This window comes from Podarcis gaigeae (assembly GCF_964106915.1).
Source record: "Podarcis gaigeae genome assembly, chromosome: 3".
NCBI classification, from domain to species: domain Eukaryota; kingdom Metazoa; phylum Chordata; class Lepidosauria; order Squamata; family Lacertidae; genus Podarcis; species Podarcis gaigeae.
In genome coordinates this window covers 15,391,706-15,410,712 of record NC_139680.1, presented here as the reverse complement: position 1 = coordinate 15,410,712, position 19,007 = coordinate 15,391,706, and positions in this window count along the sequence as shown.

Here is a 19,007-nt window from a genome sequence, read left to right as displayed (position 1 = left end):
ATGTGTGAGCCACTGCATCATGTGGTCAGTTATGGGGGGCATGGCTTACCTGCCCCCAATATTTTATTCAAGTTGGCACCCTTGGTGTGTAGCTTTGAGATTTTTGGGGAAGGAGAAGGGATGTTTTAAAAATTACTTGATATTCTCATTAAGAGGGATATGCCGTAGTGGAAGAGCCTGCACTGGTTGCAATATCCAGCTATTGTTTTTGGAAGGCCAGTTAGTTTGGTCTAATTAAATTGAAGCTCCAATAAACATACCAATTTCACAATATCACACTGATATTGAGCCAGTGTGGTGTAGTGGTTAAGAGCGGTAGTCACGTAATCTGGGGAACCGGGTTCGCGTCTCCGCTCCTCCACATGCAGCTGCTGGGTGACCTTGGGCCAGTCACACTTCTCTGAAGTCTCTCAGCCCCACTCACCTCACAGAGTGTTTGTTGTGGGGGAGGAAGGGAAAGGAGATTGTTAGCCGCTTTGAGACTCCTGAAGGGGAGTGAAAGGCGGGATATCAAATCCAAACTCTTCTTCTTCTTCTTCTTCTTCTTCTTCTTCTTCTTCTTCTTCTTCTTCTTCTTCTTCTTCTTGATGCAGTTTACTAACCAACAGTAAAGATTAGCTAAAAATTATTGCCTTGTATTCAATGCAATGTTAAGGTGAATGTTCTTCCTTCCTTATGCACCCCCTAAATCCTCTGGATAAGATTTGAGGATGGCACAGGAAAAGGAGGGAATCGCCTTGCACTAGTGATAATCCTTGCAGTAGTGCAAATAATTAGCTGAATAACATCCATGAAGAAAATCCAGACATTTAAAGATGATTTGCATATTAAATGAACCTTTTCCTTTTATTAAATCAAAGATACCTGCATGGGATTAATATAACTAACATTCACTGTTTATAATGGTTTTATTACCGGTAATTACACGTGGGTAATTCTGATTTTGTGATGACTAAACAAACCCGCAAACGAACTGTCAAAAGTGTGAGGCTCATGCTGTTATAATGATTTTAAGCCGCACACCATTGACAGCAACTGGTCTTGTGCTCCACCCCCAAGACCTTGCACCCAGTGTTGGGACATCACTTGCACCATCCTAATTGTTCTTCTGGTACTTAGCTTTTTCATTTTTGGGAGGAAAGGCCCATAGATCAGTGGTAGAGCATCTGTCTTGCAAGCAGAAGATTCCTGACATCTCCAGGTTTTTGCTGGGAGAAACTCTCGCCCGGCACTCTTGAGAGCTTCTGCCAATCAGCGCAGACAATACTGAGCTAGATGGACCCATCAGAATTCAGTATAAGGCCGCTTCCTCTGCTCCCATGCTATTTATTACTCATGATACAGGACTGGTGGACATTCCTGCTCATTGCAGCAGCTGCAAAAGCCCAGGGAAATGACGCTGATTTTTATCACAGAGGCAGAGCCTGTTCTAGGCCACATATCGAGCAAGGTGTGTCATAACTGTTGCGCTGAGCACTGCAGTGCCTAGACTGGAGAGAAACTGCTGCAGAGAAAACGGTGTTTCGCTTTTCTTTGGCCAGGCACAGGAAGGATCGTAAAAGGCTATTTGCTTTAGATAAGCTGGGAAATGCCAATAGCCCATTCCATTCCATGTACCTGCAGACTTTTTATTAGTTTTGTGGGCTGCGGTTTGATGACTTGAGGATGGTTTGTTGAGAAACTGAAGCAAGCTCAGGCTTGAATGTTTACACTCCTTGCACAAGTTTCCATGCTGCCACTTTAGGTCACCGGTCTCTGACTGTGTGGGATTTCTCAGTTTTCCTACCTGTCTCAAAAGGTGACTTAGGTTACCCTACAGCTCTCTTCACTACACCTGTTGCCTTTGGCTTAGCTACAACCTTTATCAAAAAAATGACGTCTCAACCATTATTGAAAATTACTGGCGTCTACATTTCCACCGCTACAAGTTTTATTCCTTTTTTAAAAAAGAGAGAGATCGTGGAAAATCATGCATCATTCTGCAATATGAATTTATGCTGCAGTAAATGCATGCTTGTTTCTCAAATGTTGTGCATTTTGTGTAATTTCCCCCTTAAAGCTGCATTTTCCAAGTACTGTGGTACCTTGGTTCCCAAACGCCTCCGTTGGGGTACGTTTTGGTTCTTGAATGCCGAAAACCCGGAAGTAAATGTTTCTGCTTTCGAACTTTTTTTGGAACCCGAACGTGCGATGCAGCTTCCACTAAGTGCAATAAGCTCTTGCAACCAATGGGAAGCTGCACCTCGGTTTTTGAACATTTTGGAAGCTGAACGAGCTTCCAGAACGGATTCCGTCTGAGAACCGATGTACCAGTGTATACAATTTTCTTAATAAATAAATAAATAAATCTTTTTTTTAAAAAAAAAAAAGCCTGCGCATACTCTCCCAAGATCTCACAGCACCCAAAAATCTGAAAACAAAACCTTAGAGGAAAAATGAATACGTACAGTATTTTCAGGCCTTCGATGTTCTATGAAGAAAGTAAAACCTTCCCAACAGAAATGTATCTACTGTAATGTTAACTTTTCTTTCAGATATCTCACCTCTTCCCCCAAATATACCCTTCACACCAATGGAATGTGGAACCTTTCCCAGTCCCCACTATCCTTGCGTTCCAACGCCACTCTATTTGAGCCAGGGATACATAGCAAAGCTGTGGGATACATCCAGCATAGCACAAAGTCAGGGTCCTCTCAGCACAAGGATTTCTGCATGCGCAATGGGACTCCCCTCATTCTCCTCCCAGCTCCCTAATCGTTCTAGGGGTTTTGCCAACCCTCCAGAGCAGGGGTAGGCCAACTAACGCCTGGGGGCCGGATCTGGCCCAATTGCCTTCTAAATCCGACACGTGGATGGTCCAGGAATCATCGTGTTTTTACATGAGTAGAATGTGCCCTTTTATTTAAAATGCATATCTGGGTTATTTGTGGGGCCTGCCTGGTGTTTTTACATTAGTAGAATGTGTGCTTTTCTTTAAAACGTATCTCTGTGTTATTTGTGGCGCTAAGGAAAGCGTTCATTTCTTTCTCCAAAATATAGTCCGGCCCCCCACAAGGTCTGAGGGACAGTGGACCGGCCCCCTGCTGAAAATGTTTACTGACCCCTGCTCCAAAGACTATCTCATGGGAGGAGGGGGGACTTGTCCCATTCTGCACATGGAAATTCTTGCATTGATGGGAGCCTCAACCCAATCTTATATGCATGTTTACTGAGAAGCCCTGTGAATAATTGGGACTTACTCCCAGGTAAGCATTCATAAAAGCTGAAGCCATTAAACAGAACTCTATGCATGTTTACTTGGAAGTAAGTGTCCCTGTGGAGGGTTATTCCCAGTGTGCATAGAACTGTAACACAACAGCTCACGCCTGTGCATATTTGCTCAGTTACTCCCAGGTAAGTGTGTTAAAGTTTACCACCTTAGTTACTAATCTGAGTTGGGGCATGAAGAGAGAGCAGTGGTTTAAATATTAACTCTCTGTTGGTGCGGTAGTCTTAATTCCTCCCCAAGCTTTTGTTTCCATGGCTGGTTTGCAAATATTTTGCATCTTAAGCTTTCATCAAAATGGCATATTCTCTTCCACTAAACTTGTTACGCCAAAGGAGGGTAGAACCGCTGCCTGTGACTCCTCTTGCAAGGCTATTTCCTGTGACACATTGGTTGCGCTGCACATTCCTTTATGCTCATGTCACTCTAAGCAACTTTGGGCATCGTGGATTAGTGACACAGTTGATAATTGCCCTGGACTAATATTTATTCTCTCATTAGCATGTTTAATAATATGCTTATAGGGTGATATGGAAAATTCATTTGTCGAAAGGTTACAAGAGGCCAACTGTCTAGGCCCAGCCCTTCTTGAGAAGATACCTTAGCTTGGCAGTAGAGCATCAGCCCATAGCTGTCAACTTACAGATTTGAAAATAAGGGGCCAGAAGCCTCGAAAATAAGGGATCAGCAGCCAAAATAAGGGATTTTCAGAGCAGAGGTATGTTCAACTTCTGAACCCCTCCGAGCCAAAGGCAGAAAGCCCAGCCAGCAGCCAAATGAAGCCTCAAGCGGTGGTTCCCACAACACAGCAACCTGCCAAAGGGGATGCAGCAAGGAAAACCACGTCACCTCTCCACTGGGAAGCGCTGAGCAAAAGTGAGTCCCTAGGCAACATGGCCGATTTGTTTGGCACAAGGCATGTAAGCTCCGCCCCCCAGTCGTTCTTAGACTCCTTATTGGGTGAGCAACGCAGCCAAGCAACACAGTTGGAGCCTCCCTCCTCCCTGGCCGGCAGGGAGGGAGGGAGAGGATCTGCTTCCTTTGAAACCTGGGAAATTTAAGGGACATCATCAATAAGGGACAACAGCGGGACCCAGTGCTGGGATAAGGGACTTTCTTGCCAAATAAGGGACGGTTGACAGCTATGCATCAGCCTCATGTGGAGAAAATTCAGGTTCAGTCCCTGGTGTCTTGAGGTGTGGCTGGGAGAGGCCTCAGTCTGAAACCCCAATACATAGCTAGATCATAGAATTGTAGAGTTGGAAAGCAGTGGCGTAGCGTGGGGGGTGCAGGGGGGGGCGGCCGCACCGGGCGCAACATCTGGGGGTTAGGGTAAGGGGGCGCAAATCCACGGGTTAGGGGGTGCAAATTACTTGCCTTGCCGTGCTGACAACCCACGCTACGCCACTGTTGGAAAGGACCACAAGGGTCATTTAGTCCAACCCATAGCAGTGCAGGAATCTTTGGCGCAATGTGGGGCTCAAACCCACAACCCTGAGATTAAGAGTCTTATGCTCTACTAAGTTATCCAAACTAACTAATGCTTGACCTAATGCTTTGACTTAGAGCTTGTCCACGCTTCCGCTTGTCCAGGAAAACACGCTATTTACTGTTGAATTGGAGCAAACATCATCTGGGTTTCTGCAGATTCATGTTTGCTCTGATGCAGCAGCAAAGAGTTGGTTTTGCTGGGCAAAGTGGCGGGACAAGCGGAAAACCTCTCTGACCCGTGCTTTCTATGCATTGGACAAGAGGTAGCTTCCTGGTCTCCAGGTTCCTCTGCTTCTTAGTGTTGATCAATGAAAAGCACAGGATTACAAACTGCATGACAATTTGGCTCCTGTGTGTGCAAGATGAGGTGTCTAGCTGAGTGATTTCCGGTGAATTGATTTGTACAAATACTGATTTGTACCCATCAACACTTCAGGAAAAATGGGAGACGCATGTTTTGTCTTTAAATAATGGGTTCACCAGAGGACAGCCAGCAATCCAAATGACTGAGTCATTTCTTCTTGTTCTAATACAATGCTCCACTGAATAATTTTCGAAATATTAATTCCCAAATCTCCTTTTTCCTGTAGCCCATAATGTGTATTTATTTGCACATTTATTTAAAGTGTACACTAGACATACAGCTTCCTAGCGTGTGTGTTTTACTCAGCCTTTGTCACTTATATTCAGTCCACAATGAAAAAGAAAGAGGGAAATTAAAATATGATAATTATTTTTAAATCTCTTTCTCCGCCCCCACTGATGCTTCCTTGCCCAGTCCAGGCAAGGAGACCTGTTTCTGCCCCAGTTTGCACATCATGCTAAGCCAAACTTAGGGCAAATGGGCAGGCTTCCAGAGAGGAGTTTGCAATTGTTTTGTCCTCCCAAGTCTGCTTTTGTGATGCACTAAACCAAGGTTTGCTTAATTATGCCTGTCGTCTGAACCCAGGCTCATGGTTAAGATCTCTCCAGTCTAACTTTGGTGTAGCTCAGCTCAGTGGCAAAAAGGACTAAGGAGAAGCAAAACGGCTGGCTGCTCCTTTGGCCTGTGGCCCTTTGATTATTCCGAAGCATAGAGTTTTTTTAATTATTATGTTTGTACAATAGTGGGTAGACATGGCAGACGACACAGCGATTTCTCCAAAGCAGCTCTTTATTTTGTAAGCTGGAACAGAAAACTGAACAGCAAACAGCTCAGCCGGCCTGCTTTTATAGGCAGCCGGCTGTCAACATTGTAGCAACAACAACCCAGAGTTTCCCGCCTAAAATAACTGATGTGGACCTGAGTGAAAACTATCTACAGACCTGAGTGAAAACTATCTACAGTATCCCCCTGCTGGCCCAGGGTGAACTTCACTACATAACAATGTTATTTATCATTTTCAATATTACAACAAATTCACAAAATTCCCTTTCCCCCCTTCCATGGTTTAGTGTTGTTTTATCTTTTATTGCTATGTATTCTAGTTACTCCATATTTAATCTTTCCAATTTATAACTCATTTACCATTCCCCCCTGCAATTATTCTAATCCTAACATTTTTAGCTGTTTGCAATTAAATTTCAAATAATCCACAGATTTTCCCCGTTCTTTCTTAAACACTTCTTCTTCCTGATCTCAAAATCTGTTTGTTAAGTTAGTCATCTCGGCATATTCCATTAATTTAGTCTGCCAGTCCTCCACTGTAGGGGGTATATCTTCCTTCCATTTCTGGGAATATACCATCCAGGCCACTGTAGTTCCATACATAAATAAGTTTATCTGTTCTATAGCTATATCTGTACCCAATATTCCTAAAAGAAAGGCTTCTGGGTTTTTTCCCCTTAAAAGTTTGTTTAAACATTTTTTTCCATTTCATTATAAATCATCTCCCAGAAGTCTTAAGCTACTTTGCACGTCCACCACATATGGTAAAAAAAAGTCCCTTCCTGTTCTTTAGATTTCCAACAAATATCCGTTTCTGACTTATACATCTTCGCCAGCTTACTTGGCGTTATATACCACCTATAGAACATTTTCATATAGTTTTCCTTTAAAATACAGTGGTGCCCCGCAAGACGAATGCCTCGCAAGACGGAAAACCCGCTAGACGAAAGGGTTTTCTGTTTTGGAGGTGCTTCGCAAAACGAATTTCCTATGGGCTTGCTTCGCAAGACGAAAATGTCTTGTGAGTTCCTGTGGGTTTTTTTTCCCTCCTCCCCCTTTTTCTAAGCCACTAAGCCGCTTATCAGCTGATCCGCTAAGCCGCTTAACAGCTGATCCGCTAAGCCGCTTAACAGCTGATCCGCTAAGCCGCTTAACAGCTGATCCGCTAAGCCGCTTATCAGCTGATCTGCTAAGCCGCTAAGCTGCTAATCAGCTGATCCGCTAAGCCCCTAAGCCGCTAATAGCGCTAATCCGCTAATGGGCTTGCTTCGCAAGACGAAAAAACCGCAAGACTAAGAGACTTGCGGAACGGATTCTTTTCATCTTGCGAGGCACGACTGTATAGCACGAAGCATAGAGTTTTAAGCACAGAAGATAGTCGGGAGAACAGCAACAGGAGGACTGACAATGGGAGGGTGGAGGTGCTGAATTCATGGAGTTGTAGAGTTGGATGGGACCCCTTGGGTCATCTAGTCCAACCCCCTGCAATGCAGGAATCTCAACTAATCATCCATGACAGATGGCCATCTAACCTCTGCTTAAAAACCTCCAAGGAAGGAGAGCCCACCAACTTCTGAGGGAGTCCATTCCACTGTAGCTTGTCCTGCTAGGATGTCAGCTTCACAGCCACATCTCTAGTGTTGTCTACTTATTCACTAACACAGGACGTCAACCAGTATGCAGGATGAAGAAATAAGTGCTATAACTTTTGTAAGTGCAGGAATGTAACAGGAGCAATAGGAGGATATGCTGGTTCACTTCCTCACCTTTTCCTCCTCCTCATTTTGCTGGGCTTTTCATGGTAACTGGAGTTCTGCTTTAAGTGTTTTAAATGCAGGAACTCTGCTCTCTCATGTAGAAGGATGGCAATGAGGATGCAAAAAATCATCTACTGCCCTAGGAAAAAGTGCATTAGCTTACAATGTATATTTTTAACTGTTGATTCTATTAATATTTCGATTTGTTAAAAATGTATTTAACTTCAAATTTTATTGACAGTTTTAAGGTACAGTGGTACCTCTGGTTACATACGCTTCAGGTTACAGACTCCAGAAATATTACCTCGGGTTAAGAACTTTGCTTCAGGATGAGAACAGAAATTGTGCAGCGGCGGCACAGCGGCATCAGGAAGCCTCATTAGCTAAAGTGGTACTTCAGGTTAAGAACAATTTCAGGTTAAGAACGGGCCTCCGGAACGAATTAAGTACTTAACCTGAGGTACCACTGTATTGTTTATGTTTTTTGTAAACTGCTTCGAGATTTTATTTGAGATTAAGTGGTATGCACATTTTGTAAATAAATAAATCTCCGCTGTAAATAGGGGCGTCTCCAGACTGTCAGTATTTTGTAATTCAAGTGCACACTGGAACCTTCAACCGCCAACCTTCCAATCTGCAAGCCCAAGAGGCTCAGTGGTTTAGACCACAGCGCCACCAGGAAGGAACACTTGCACATGCTCATAAACATGCAACCCAAGACAACAGAATTTTGAAATGCAATGGCAGTAGGCATCGCAGCTTACATGCTGTCCAGGAACTCTTGAATCTGGGGAGTAGCTCGGCCTACTATGAAGTGCAGTGATTGACAACAGCAGTTTTAAAGTGACAACATCAGTCTGAAGGTCAGTGTTTTTCTAGAAAAAGTGGTGCTGCAACTCACCATGAACGCCTCCCTTGTGCTCTTATAAAGCCAATGGCGCCCACCTGAGAGGGGCTGGAACTGAGTTCTGGCTGAAAAAAATCCCTGTGAAGGTTAATGCAATAGCTTGACATAGCAAACAAACAAACAAACAAACAAACAATTCAGCACAAAGCATTGTTTTGGGGACTGCAGCACAGTTTTCATACACTTTTTGGAACCCTTCCGCTTCAAATGATTGCAAAATTATGCCTCCTCCAGAAACGCTAAACAAACTTTAGCTAAACAAACTTGTGGGGAAGCCCACAAAATATCTATGCTGTCAGCTGCCTCAGGTCCTGGTCTCTAGAGTCTTTGGAGTTTCCTGCTCAGGAAAATGCCTTTAAAAAAACACCAAAAAAGAAAAGAAAAAAACCTTGGAGAAAGATCACAATGGAACCACAGTTAAAAAACACTTGTCTATGTCGATTATTTCAGCTTTCTAACAATTGAAATAGCGGTACATGGGAGTTTAACTTGGGTTGGATGAGATGAATCATACTAATGGAGAGCATCTGCGGAGCTTGAAAAGAAGCTGGTGTTTCCCATCATTAGCGGGCAATTGTGATGGTTTTAGTGCTGTTCAGTTTCAAAACACAACACTTAGGTTTTTGTCTCTTTCAATCGAGAAAGTGAGATCATCCCTAGTCTCCTGATCATGTGACTGTGACCTTCACATCTGGTATGTCAACACACAGACACGCCTTCTTGTCTTTCATCTCTGCTTCCAGTGCCTTTCTTTTTAAACGATATGTTTTATGCCGTTTTACATTTGACATGTTAAGTTGGTGTCCTGTGCGTTCCTTAGAGAAATCATTTTCTGAGCTCTGGTGAAGGAACTATTAATCCCAGTATGCAAATACCTCTTGTTTGGGGAAGCAGATAATACTTTGAAATCCAGGGGGTCTTTTCTTTTCTTCTTTCTTCTTTTAGACAAAGTAAATATGGAAGTGGAAAGGAACAGGAGAGGATAGCGCTTATAGGACAAAAAATATATTGTAAAAGAGGTCCAGGGAGAAGGGACGAAAGAAACTTTATGTTTTAGTAGGGTGTGGTGAACACGATACATGTTGAGTGTGAAAGGAGATTGGGAAAAGAAAGTGCAAGAGATGAAAGAAAGAAAGAAAGAAAGAAAGAAAGAAAGAAAGAAAGAAAGAAAGAAAGAAAGAAAGAAAGACATATGGAAACAGGAAGGGAAAACAAAAAAGAAAAAGCCTCCAGTTAGTGCCCCTGGGCAGGCAAAATCAGGAGTCACGTTTTACCTCCAGAGGTAAATATTATTAAAATCTGCAAGCTTCTGTTCATCTGTAGATCTCAGGGTGGTTCACAACATAAAAATACAAGATAAAAACACAAAATATATAATAAAAACAGGAACAACTCCAAATCAGAGCTCCAAACCAATACCCCTCCCCCTCTCCATCTGCCACCATTTTGTGACTAACTCTGCCCCTGTGCCGCCATTTTGTGACTGGTGGACCTCAGCAATTTCCAGCTGTCTCAGGTGGGCATTGTGGGAAGAAAGCTTGAGAGCAACAGCCTCATGCAATGAGAGAAAGAGAGCATGTGAGGCTGAGTATAGTAGCTCAGCCCTATCCCCCCGCCCTAATTATTAGTAGTTTGATTTTTATCAAAGGTTATTTATATCTGCAGAGCTGACTTGGCTTTGCACGTCTCTGCATCTTTTCAAAGTCAGATATTTCAACACGACGACGACAACAACAACAACAACAACAACATAGCTCCATGCAAGTAGAAAGCTAGCTCAACAGAAGAAAGAACCTTTCTCCCTGATAGGTTACTTGCAGAAAACAAAAATAAAAATGCAGAGCCTCATTAAAAAATGGTGCTCCCACCTCACCTCAAGATAGGTTGGCCAGGTAAAAATCAGAAAAAAAATAACCTCAAAACTGGGAAAGGGAACACCGGTAGGAAAAACATAGAGGAACTCTAGGTATTTGAAGAAGGATTTACTACAAGCATGATTCTGAATAATAAGGGGCACTATAAATATATGTATGCACATAGACAGAATGGGATAGAGAAATACGATACAATATAAAAATGATCAAATTAGTTATTGTGAAAAATAGATTTACAAAACTTTTATACATAAATATTGATATATAGGAGTGGCTTTCAACTAAACAAATTTGTCAGCAGAATGAGCTCTGCTTGTGCAACAGGGCATTTTCACTCTCCCCTCCCCTCCTGTGCATCCCTTGCCATCCTCAAATATGCTCCGGAGGGTTGGGGGAAACCCAAGAACAGATTTAGGGGAGGAGGTGGTGAGGGAAAGGGGGGTAGGTCCTGGGGTGCAAATGAAAGTCGCTTAGTTCACCCAAAGTGCTACTTAGTGCTATGTTGAATGTAAACCTGTATCTAGACCTGTGTCTCTAGAATGTCAAGAACAAGACTTTTATTTAACAAACCAAATTATAAACAGAAAATCTAAAAATGCAAAATTGATTGATAAGATTATTAATGATTACTAATAGTAACCGATAGGTCTCAAGATGTAGCCTCAGAAGTGTTAATTTTTTAACATAATGTAATATCTAAAATTTAGATATCAAATTTCCATAGGCCTGAGAAACCATTTAATTTAGCAATTTGCATGACAATATGCGGGTGGCGCTGTGGTCTAAACCACTGAGCCTTGGGCTTGCCGATCAAAAGGTCGGCAGTTCGAATCCCTGCAACAGGGTGAGCTCCCGTTGCTCGGTCCCAGCTCCTGCCAACCTAGCAGTTCGAAAGCATGCCAAAAAGTCCAAGTAGGTTAATAGGTACCGCTCTGGCGGAAGGTAAACGGCGTTTCCGTGCGCTGCTCTGGTTCGCCAGAAGCGGCTTAGTCATGCTGGCCACATGACCCGGAAAAATTGTCTGTGGACAAACGCTGGCTCCCTCGGCCTGTAAAGCGAGATGAGCACCCCAACCTCAGAGTCGTTCGCAACTGGACTTAACTGTCAGGGGTCCCTTTACCTTTTTTCTACTAATACTACTAATTAAAAAGGGACGTCGCTCTGTGGGTTAAATCACAGAGCCTAGGGCTTGCCGATCAGAAGGTCGGCGGTTCGAATCCCCGCGATGGGGTGATCTCCCGTTGCTCGGTCCCTGCTCCTGCCAACCTAGCAGTTCGAAAGCATGAAGTGCAAGTAGATAAATAGGTTCTGCTCCAGCGGGAAGGTAAACAGCGTTTCCGTGTGCTTCTCTGCTTCGCCAGAAGTGGCTTAGTCATGCTGGCCACATGACCTGGAAAATGTACGCTGGCTCCCTCGGCCAGTAAAGCGAGATGAGCGCCGCAACCCCAGAGTCGTCCGCGACTGGACTAATGGTCAGGGGTCCCTTTACCTTTACCTTTACCTTTACCTTTACTACTAATTAAAAGTGCAGGCACCCTGTCCAGTTTCGTGTTTGTCAATACAGCCTCATTATTCTATCATTTCATCCTGTTTCATGAGCAGATTCAGCCTCAGCTTAACTCCTTGCACACTGTGCCATACAGCATTCATCAGGATTTGTGCAAGCTACAGGTCTGCTGTCAACCTGTTCTTTGGCTTACGTAAAAAAGGGGCACCATTTTAGGCCCTAAAGATATTCTAGCCAGTGAGGCCAGAGATTAGGGATCATGGGAGTCGATGCTTCAACATCCGAGCACAATTCAAAGTGTTGGTGCTGACCTTTAAAGCCCTAAACGGCCTCGGTCCAGTATATATGAAGGAGCATCTCCTCCCCCATCGTTCTGCCCGGACACTGAGGTCCAGCTCCGAGGGCCTTCTGGCGGTTCCCTCACTGCAAGAGGCCAAGTTACAGGGAACCAGGCAGAGGGCCTTCTCGGTAGTGGCGCCCGCCCTGTGGAATGCCCTCCCATCAGATGTCAAAGCGATAAACATCTACCTGACATTCAGAAGACATCTGAAGGCAGCCCTGTTCAGGGAAGTTTTTAATATGTGACATTTTAGTGTATCTTTCATCTTTGTTGGAAGCCGCCCAGAGTGGCTGGGGAAACCCAGCCAGATGGACAGGGTAGAAATAATAAATTATTATTATTATTATTATTAACATCTGGAGGAGAGTCACAGTTTAATTTGGTAGCAGAAAGTGTTTGCCTGATGGCTTCCTCGGCGCCATAAAAATTATGTCACACTAAGAGAAACAAGCAGCAATGTATCCCTAGGCAGAAGTCTGGGTGAGCCAAGAGCCAGAAGCCAGGAGTTGCAATAGGGGATCAGAGTGGGAAGATAAAGTCAGGAGTTGGGGCCACAGAGTAAGTCAGAAGCAGCAGAGAAACCAGGAGGTAGGACTTGAGTCAAAGGCAGAAAGAAGTCAGGACCAAAGAGCAACCAGGCAATATAAGAGCATGCCAAAGCTTGGCAAGGCTGTGTTACTCAGGTAAGGCTCAACTGGAAGAAAAAGCCCTCTTCTGCTCTTTTGGAATGATCCAGGAGCCAGCCTGGGCGGGCAGTCCCAGCACCTGAGCGTATCTCACTGCTGCAGCTTCCCGTTTGGTGGCTTAGCAATATGGAACAGCTGCAGCCAGAACCAAAGACTTGTGTTCCAGGAGCTGTAGACACCCAGGCAGGGGCCACAGTAAATTTTTATTCTAAATTTGACCAGAAGAATGAGGAAGGTCCTTGAGGTTTGCAGATAGCAGTCAAGCAGCCTTGAAGAGATGTAAGTCTATGTCACTGCTTTGGGGGAGAATGATCGTTTTTCAGGACATGAACTGCTTGGTGCTTATCAGACCCTCCTCTGCTCAAATGCCCTGTCTGTAAAGCAGGGGTCAGCAAACTTTTTCAGCAAGGGGCCGGTCCACTGTCCCTCATACCTTGTGCGGGGCCGGACTATATTTTGGGGAAAAAAATGATGCAAGAGCACCATGAGTCCCGGTGGCTGCTTACCTGTGTATTGCGAGTGCCAGGGTCTGGCGGTGGAGGGACAATGAGCGGCGCATGAAAGGGTTCCAGAGAGGGGCTGCTTAAAATGGCGGCTGCTCAAGCGCTGCTGCTGCTGGCACCAACAAAGCCCAGCCCCCTTCCTCCTCTAGGCAGGGCAGGGAGAAGCCAGGAGGAGGGAGGGAGGAGGCGCCACTGCCGCTGTGTGAGGGAGAGAGAGAGAAGGAAAGAACACACGCACTGGCGATCCACGTGGTGATCCCTGGACCGTCCGTGGGCCAGATCCAGAAGGCCATTGGACCTGATCCTGCCTGCGGACCTTAATTTGCCGACCCATGCTGTAAAGGAACAGACAGTAGAAGTGACACCATAAATCTGCAGTGGTCTGTCCTTGCAGAGGAACCTCCCTGTGAAGTGCTGCTTGGGGATTTGAGAAATGCAAGAAATATGCTGCCTTGCACATAGGCCCCACTTTTCTGGGTGGTGAGAAGTTCTTGGGCAACTTTTCACCCAGGTTGTGGGGTTGATTGTCTTGTGAAGAGAGAAAGACTGGAAGCATGTCATCATCTACATTATCATGATATATGTAAATATTGTTGCATACCACCCCAATCTCTGTGAGGTGCCAGATCCCTAAGGTCTGTGTCTCCTTTTGGAATGAGGCACAGTGGAGACCATGGTGTCTGTATGATATATTGTTGATTTACTCATACAGTATTTACAACCTGAGCCTACAATGGAAAGGTTCACTGCATCAACACCCCAAAAGGGTTTGGTTTCTTGCACAGCCACAGCCTTGGATTCAAACAGAAATCAAACATTGCTCTTGTCTCTCTCGGTTCTCAAATTGCTGCTTTGCTTCTGGCTCACATCATGGCCACTCTCTGCTCTCAACTCTGGCTTTGTCTTTCTAACTACCAGGAGTTGAGAGAGGACCTCCCACCCATTTGCTGTCTCCTTTATTCTTCTTAATGTCCCAACACCCAGGCTATCACCCCACCTGACTATTCCAAGAATTAGAAGCCTTATTTAAATTTTCACACTTGCTGGATACAGGGATTAGAAGGGTCTCGGCATACTGTCATGACACCCCAAAAATCATAACGATATATATATATATATATATATATAATCTACGAAAGCAAATATATATATATATATATATATATATGTATGTATGAATGAAGCTGGCAAGAAACCAGGCAAAACATATGTATTTAAAGTAGCACCACTTCTTCCTCAAAGCAAACAGGACAAACCCCTCCAAGTTAGCAGTAAAGCTCCAGCTGCTGCCTTCTTTTTTGGCCCCTTTCCAAATCTCAAGTGTTTCTTTGCAAGGTATTTGGAGTGTGTGAAAGTGATGAATGCAACCCTTCTTTAAAATAATCCTCTGCAATCTTCACAAACCACGGCATGCCTTCAGGTAGTAGCTCCGAAGAAACATAAACCGACCACCAGTGTTCATAAAAAGGAACCAAGTTATATTAAACATGGGCATCCCTTCACTTGACCCAACGCAATAAAATTTCTGGCACAATGTTGTCTGGCTGAAAGCATATCCAGAAAATGTACCAAATCATACCTTAAGTGTCTCACTATGGTAATTAGTGGCAAATGTTAAATTAACAGGCAACAGGCACTTATCCTACAGCATTAATGCTTCACCATTGCATTAATGTGTTTCTCTAAAAGTGAAGAAAGATGTAATTTTCAAACAAAGCAATTCTGTACTCATGTTTATGCCAGGTACACTGTCAGAAGATCCATCACATCCTGTACAAGAAGAGGGGAGGGGGGAAATAACCACCAGCACCTGTTCAGTGGAGTATTGAATCATGTGCCCCAGGGATCGCCTGAACCCTTATATTCCAGCTGGATCACTGAGATCATCTACAGGAACATCTTTGGGCGTTCCTTGAGTTGGTGAGGCTCATTTGACAACAACGATGAGAAACTCAGCCTTTGGTGTCATTGACCCAGTGGTTTGGATCGCTCCCCCTGCGCTTCCCCTGACTCGGCATTTATGGAATGAACCTCAGTTGCGCAACTGCATGACTCAAGCGCTATAGGGTTAGCCCCACTCATGCAAATGAATGGAGTAACATGGCTGGAGGGAGCAAGCTGTGCTTGGGCTTCAGCTTGCCAAGCTGGTTGGTTGAGTCTCGCTAGCACCCACGCCCATGACACCCAACACCTGAGGAGATACGCAAAAGCCAAAATGATTTGGCAAAACCAAATTAATTGAGAAACTAAACTGTTTATTTCCTGGTCTCAAAGCATTGCGCATCTTTTAGTCAAGTGATGGCAAAGCTAGAAGCAGTGATGTTTGTTTATTCACGTGCCTGTGCATTCATGTGTAAAATGGGGTGGAGGAGTGTCTGGAGGTCAGCATCCAAGGGGTTGGAGTGGTGGGGGGCATGTGAGTAAGAGTGGCTTCAAAGCCAGCCCACCCATTAGATGAGGTGGAGCAGCCACCTCAGGCGGGTTTGGCGCTCGTCTTCCCTGCCACTGGGGTGGAGAAGACAAGTGCTAAGGCCTTGCAGAATGCCACCTGAGTTTTGGTGAGTGGAGGGGGTGCTGTGGCAGAAGTGGTGGAGCAGGCGGTGCATGGGTAGGAGGCAGCACATTCTCATTTTGCCTCGAGTGGCAAAACGAAACGGGCCGCCCTTACTGGCTCGGTGTCCTGGTGCTGCCAGGCAAGGAAGGTCCCGAGGAAGGAACTTACTTTTTATTGTCAAAAGCACACTTACAAGTTAGGGAAAGGCATGCCCTTCAGTCCTATGTCTCTCAGCTACTCCTAGGTGTGCATCTGATGAGGCAGTGGCCGCAACAGAGAGTCCCCGGCCCTGACCTTGGCTTATGTGTCTGCCCCACCTGAGCAGGTGAAGACTGCATCTGCGTGTTACCTGGTTCTGCTCCTCCCACTTCAATTCTCACCTGGTCCTGGGAGAAAATGAAGCAGGAGAGGTGGAGACAGGAGAAGGTGTGGAAGCCCTTGTCTCTACACCAGCCTGACCTCTCTCCCCCTCCTCCTGCACCTTCACTCTCCAATCTTGCAGCTTCTCCTGCCTCTGCCTCTCGTCTCCCAGGTTACAGGCTCCCCCAGGTCACCGTTCCCTTTTTCCAAGTCAGTCTCCAACCCGCCTTCTTCCAGTGCCCATCCAGAACTCATTCATCAGAATCCAGAACCCAGCCACCGCTCCTCAGTATCCAGCCATTCCCTGATACTCAGACATGAAGCCCATTGGGTCACCTCAGGCTTAGTTGCTTAGCAACAGCATTGCCATTGCCATCATGGGACCGGGGCATTGGCTAAAGGTATCACAGTTCTGGGGAAGGAGCTGCCATGTCTCCTGGTGTGGTGGTTTTGGGCTTAGTCCTGTTTTGGACGCACGGCTGTCCATGGAGGCGCAGGTCAATTCTGTGTCCAGGGCAGCTGTCTTATCAGCTCCATCTGGTAGGTAGGCTGAGACCCTACCTGCCCACAGACTGTCTTACCAGAGTGGTGCATGCTCTGGTTATCTCCTGCTTGGACTACTGCAATGCACTCTGTGTGGGGTTACCTTTGAAGGTGACCTGGAAACTACAACTAATCCAGAATATGGCAGCTAGACTGGTGACTGGGAGCAGCCACTGAGACCATATAACACCGATCCTTAAATACCTACATTGGCTCCCTGTATGTTTCTGAGCACAATTCAAAGTGTTTGTGCTGACCTTTAAAGCCCTAAATGGCCTCAGCCCAGTATTCCTGAAGGAGCATCTCCACCATCATCATCCAGCGCCTAGGGCTTTCTGGCAGTTCCTGTCAGCATCGCCCTTGAGCCAGTGCACCAACTGAACTCATGCACCTCAACCCCGACTGGGCTAGGCGAGCTGGGTAGCACTGCCAGAGACCTCCTTTCTCACAGGAACAGGTCACAGTGCTGTGGACTCACAGCTTAGAGCTGAGAGCACCGGATTCACTGTCTCAATAATACAGTCGTTGCGCAGCAGAGTTTTGCAGAGTCTTGCAGAGTATAAACCACTCGGAGGGCAGCTCTGTAGAATAGCTTCCTTTTATTCTGTAACTACAACTATGATACAAAACTATATACAGAGCTGAATATTCTAAGCATAAATTAATGCTACACTGAGAGTCTGCAGCTGCTCTTAGCAGCAACCTTATCTCTAGACACGATCTCTAACACTCTCTCTCTCTCTCCGATACACTGACTGACTGACTCTCTCACTCACACTCAGATGTGGTGCTGGGGCAGAATAAGTAGATAGCAGAACACGCCTCCTCCTCTCTGGAGAGTCAGCAGAGACCATCAGGAGATCATCAGGAGATTCTTGGGTATGGGAGGAGTGAAATCTCCTCAGTTCCCTCACTGCGAGAAGTGAGTTTACAGAGAACCAGGCAGAGGGCCTTCTCGGTAGTGGCGCCTGCCCTGTGGAATGCCCTCCCACCAGATGTCAAGGAAATAAACAACTATCTGACTTTTAGAAGACATTTGAAGGCAACCCTGTTTAGCGAAGTTTTTAATATTTAATGCTGTATTATGTTTTTAATTTTCGGTTGGGAGCAGCCCAGTGTGCCTGGGGAATTCCGACCAGATGGGCGGGATATAACTTATTATTATTGTTATTGTTATTATTGCTATTATTAAAGCCCTGACCTTTCGGTGCCATCTCCTTTCTTCTCTTTGCTTGGAGTGGAGCAGAAAGGAACCATATGGGGAAGCTGTGCCCCCAAATTGCACTGTTCCATCTCTGGCCCCATTCCTTCATGCCTACAGGCTAGAAGACGTGCATTTTGCACTGACAGTTGTCATCAGCAGGAAGCCCATCAGGGACAGTTGGCATCATTAGGTATAACTACTGCTGGACGCTCTGTATTTTAGATTCCACAGCTTCATAGGGCAACACATAGTTATTTATTATTTATTTTGGAGTACTTATATACCCTGCAGGTATAAGTCAGGTTGCAGGATATTTAAAGAACAATAAAAATGCAACAAAGGACTGCAAATGTCTGTATTGTCTCATGTGGTTGTGTGACACACACACACACACACACACACACACATACACAAACACACACATCTGTCTGTATGTGTATCGGATTTGAAGGGGTTTTTTTAAATAGATGAAATCATTTTGCCTATACAGTAAACTGTTAGGCAGTGAAATGGTCTCCTGCAGGAAGTCGTGGTTTTTTACAAGCCACGTCATTTTTTTACAAGCCACGTCATTTTTCATGGAGAAAGACTTTTCCTTGCTCCAGATTCTAGAAGGATGTAGCATTTGAGGGTCTCCCCCCTATGTGAAAGTAGTACAGTTCTTGCTATTCCTCACATTGACTGAATGAGCAAGACTTTGCCATCCGTTGCTGTTCTCTCCCTTTCAGCTGTCTGGTGGCATCTCTGTCACCTGCGATGGTGAAGCAACTCAACAGGAGGCAGGAAGGGATGAATTCAAGGCTATGGAATAAACCCTACACAAATCCAAAGTGGAGTCCTTAAGACAGTTAGATGATGCCTTGTTGCCT